Source organism: Otolemur garnettii, unplaced genomic scaffold (genome assembly GCF_000181295.1).
Source record: "Otolemur garnettii isolate 467f Iridium unplaced genomic scaffold, OtoGar3 scaffold00196, whole genome shotgun sequence".
Taxonomy (NCBI): domain Eukaryota; kingdom Metazoa; phylum Chordata; class Mammalia; order Primates; family Galagidae; genus Otolemur; species Otolemur garnettii.
The window spans coordinates 2,696,231-2,700,371 of NW_003852591.1; the positions used below are offsets into that span (position 1 = coordinate 2,696,231).

Genomic DNA, 4,141 nt, shown 5'->3' on the forward strand with positions numbered 1-4,141 from the left:
CTTCACAGCTCACAGCAACCTCCAACTCCTGGGCTCAAGCAACTCTCCTGCCTCAGCCTCCCAAGTAGCTGGGACCACAGGTGCCCGCCACAAGCCCAGCTGTTTTTTGGTTGCAGCCGTCGTCGTTTGGCGGGTCTGAGCTGGATTTGAACCTGCCACCTTAGGTGTATGTGACTGGCGCCTTAGCCACTTGAGCCACAGGCACCGAGCCTAGCATATAACTTTTGCCTTCTTCCTCTCTAAACTATTTTTCCCATTGTCTCTTGCTGGCTCTCCCTTGGAGCACCTGGGTATTCATATTCATTTTAAAAAATGAAGAAATGCAGAAAATGGGAGAGAAAACTTAACCTGGAGCCTAGTTATTCAAATTCATTGTTTGGTTTTTTGTTTTTACGTTTGCAGGAATGTGTTTTTGACATTAAATTAAATACAACACTGTCCATTTTTTTTCATTTAACAAATTTTGTTACACATAACTTTCATGAATGACTTTAATGACATTTTGTGAAGTGGGTGAGCCATAATTTATTGTAGAACATTTAGCCTGCCAGTTTTTGCTAGAAGATACTTGAATATCTGCATACAAAATTTTTTAGAGATTTTTTTAAAGATATTTTACTCTGCAATCAAAGAGATTGAACTAGTTTACCAACCGATGGGTCTTAGGCTATGCTTGCTCAACTAATGAACTAATTGACTGTTCCATGTGCTAGGTAGGCACTATTCTCTGTTCTTTTATAAAAATGAACAAAAATCCCTACCTTTGTCAAGTTAAAGGGAATAGGAGAGGAATTTTCAAAAGCTCTTTTGTTCAACCTTTCTTCCCCCCCCCCAAGTTATCTTTGCCCCTCTTAATGGAAAAGATTACTTCTGTCCTTAATTTAATTACCGTGTGAAAAAACTATTACAATCCATTGGATCAGGGTTGGGAGTGGGGGAGGGGGAAGGGAGGGATTGGGGTTAATGCTGTAGGAATGTAGGAGGAGGTATCTTGGGCAGGAATTTTAAATAAACTAGGGAAAATGTAATTTGGCCAGATAATTTCATTTTTAATTTTCTGATTACCTGTGAGTTTTCTTTCTCCATTGTTCACTTGTAGTTTTATAAGGTAGTATTCTTTGTTTACGTTTAACCTTTCGGGTGAATGTATGGATGTGCTATGCATTCTGATTAATGAATTAGTTGTTGCTACTGTCTTTATGGAAACCGAGGAAAAGCTAGCTAATGCAAAAATCAAATGACTGAGTACGCACTGTTAAGCAGGTATTGTTAGGTTTGGGGTTTACAAAAGTTTAAGACTCCTTTTATGCCCTCATTTGGCTTCGTCAGGAAGACTGGTTATCAAGCTTAGAGCCCAAGAATTTGGAAGGATGTTTAAAATGCAGTTTCTCTGGTTCTCCCCACCTACCAGAAGTTTTGATTGGGTGGTGAGGGGCATGGATATTTACAATTTTAACTAGCATCCTCTTGATTATGATGCAGCCAGTTTGCATTTTGATAAACTATACAAGAAATAGAAGACGTTAGATTAAGGTCTGTTGCTTGTAGCCCAGGGAAGCACACACTGGGCCCACTTCGGGGAGAAGCTTACATCTTCAAGTCGGGAATAGTCTCGTATCTCTGACAACCCACGCCAGCAGGTGGAGGCGGCCCACTGGAGCGTCGGATTTCCCCCGCAACCCTCGAGCGCTGCCGGAAGCTCCGCCCCCTTCTTCCTGGGGCCGCCTCTGGTGGGTTCTTCCCCTCCCCCGGCGAGCCGGCCGCCAACGACGCCAGAGCCGGAAATGACGTGGTGAGGGCTCTCGGGCGGGGCCTCGGACGGGCAACTCGGGCCCCGGATTTCACATCGGAAACAAAACAGCGGCTGGTCTGGAAGGAACCTGGTTGCCATCCAGCTGCGGCAGCGGCGACAGGAAAAGAGTACGTGAGTGGTGAGGAGTCGGGGAGAAAGTAAGGCACCTCAAACACGGGAGGTCCCGGGCAGGGCCCGGCCCTTTGTCACCGCCCGGGCTGCGGAGTCGGTGTCCTCGAGGATGAGGGGCGGGGCGCGGCCGGGTGGGGACGGAGGAACCCCGCACGGGAATCGAGGAGGGGCGGCCGGTTTCTCGGGCTCAGGGCGCGGCACGCGGTCGGGTGGAGAGATTGATTTCGGAGACTTGGTCCGGAAGTGCTTTTCTCCCAGAAGGTATCTCCAGGCGCAGGTGCTTTGGGCCGGGTTGGCCGTCTTGAGTGGAGCAGGAGAAAGAGGAAGTTCTCTGGGCTGGGGTAGCTTGAGCAACTGGTGAAACTCCGCGCCTTTCGCCCGGAGTGTGTCCTTGTCGAGAAGCGAGTGGCACTTGGGTCTAAGTTCCTCATGTCTCATGTTCAAGGCAAAAAACCGGGGGCATGTCCAGTGCTTGCATGTGTTTGCTGCTGCTTCCCTCTCCGATTCTTTTCAAATGTGTGGCACTGTTATGGTCAAAGCTTTGCTATAGGCCCATTAATCTGGTAGTACAGACTGGGATGGTGAGAGAATTGTGGTGGGTTTTGCATAATTCAGGTGAGATATAATTAGATGGTCCGCGATGGTGGCAGGTTTAAAAAGAACCATACCGGTCATGGCAACTAGTTGAGGAGCAAGGAATAAAGTGTAAAGTTGACTAGGTTTTAAGTTTAGAGAATGGGAGAGATGTTCTCAGAAATAAGAAAATTAAGAGGAAAGAGCTTGTCTAGAGAGGAAGACAAGGAAGTGGTTTGAGAGTGTTAACTTTTAAAGTGCCAGCAGCTGAGAATGTCCTAAGGCCACACTGGAGCTGTAAATATGAGTCACTTAAATAGATGTACCACTCGACGTTGGAGCAGTGGAAGAGATGTCAAAGTGAAGGAAGCGGACGAGGAGACCACGGACAAACACTTAGGAGCGCTTGTAATGGGTGGGTGGAAGGAGGGATAGGAGCCAGTTGAAGAGAATGAGTGTGGTGGGAGGAGAACCACCATAGTAAAGTGTCACAAAAGCTGAGGAAGGGCGGAAAGCTTCAGGAAGGAAAAGATTATCGGGGAGCATTAGACCTGGTGTAGCAGAAATAATCGAAGATTAAGAGCAGCACTGCAATAGAAATACAGTGTGAGTCACAAATATTAATTTCAGATTTTCTAATAGACATCTTTTTTTAGCCCAAACACAAATGTCTGAATTTTTTCTTTTCCTTTTTTGAGTCCAATACGCTAAACACTTTTTAAAGGTAAAAAGAAGCAGGTGAATTAATTTGAATAATGTGTTAATTTAGTAATATATTTATTTCAACCCAGCATACCTAACAGTTTTGTTTCACTATGTAATCAACTTAAAAATTTGTTGGTCTTCCCCTCTAGATAGTAAGCTCCTTAAAAACAGAAGCAATATCTGATTTAATAGCATCCCCAGTACCTGTCGCAGTATTTGGTTATGTAGAAGAAATTCAGTGTTTATCGATAAAAGGGTATTAATGTTTACTTTTCACAATATCTTAATACAGTTCCTTGTTTTTTGTGTTGTTTGTTTTGTTTTTGAGACAGAGTCTCCCTTTGTCACCCTGGGTGGAGTGCTGTGGCATCAAACCTTACAGCAACCTCAAACTCTTGGGCTTAAGTGATCCTCTTGCCTCAGCGTACCAAGTAGCTGGGACTTCAGGTACCCACCACAATGCCTGCCTATTTTTTTAGAGATGGCATCTTGGGCTCAGGCTGGTGTCCCCTGAGCTCAAGCAATCCACCTGCTTGGCCTCCCAGAGTGCTAGTTTTATAGATATGAGCCCTACAGTTCCCTGTTAAAGTTATTTCAAAGCAAAAGAAAGAATGCAGGTAATGCTGAATGTAACTAGTGATTTACGAATTAATTAGATGTAAGTAATCATTTTTCACTAAAATTTAGTTGTTTCCTGTCCATTTCCACAAAGAATTTGAGGTAGTGATTTAAAGTAATCATACCTTTCCTTAAGAGCTATTGAAATTAAATAACTTATAGGTGAAAGATTTTTTTATAATTGCTCAGAGGTTGATAATACTGAACTGCAGTCCCATATACACATTTCTGAAATCCAAAAACTCTTGATCACTAATTTGACAGCAAACTGTAACCTGTACCTAGTTGAAGTCTTTACTTACTTTCTTTTTTTTTTTTTTT

At 43.9% G+C, this 4,141-nt stretch overlaps 1 protein-coding gene across 3 annotated transcripts in view; it reads left to right on the top strand.

The window, feature by feature from the left end:
* The first annotated feature begins 1,788 nt into the window (after positions 1 to 1,788).
* The window catches only part of LOC100943938 (presenilin-1), a 34,678-nt gene continuing 32,325 nt past the window's right edge, over positions 1,789 to 4,141 (top strand). For 2 of the 3 annotated variants that reach the window (XM_023507654.1, XM_023507656.1), the window contains exon 1: positions 1,789 to 1,920. The gene's annotated coding sequence lies outside the window, so the exon portion shown is untranslated. Of the gene's footprint in view, positions 1,921 to 2,138; positions 2,186 to 4,141 lie in introns of those variants that run through there. The other variant, XM_023507655.1, reaches the window with a different exon arrangement.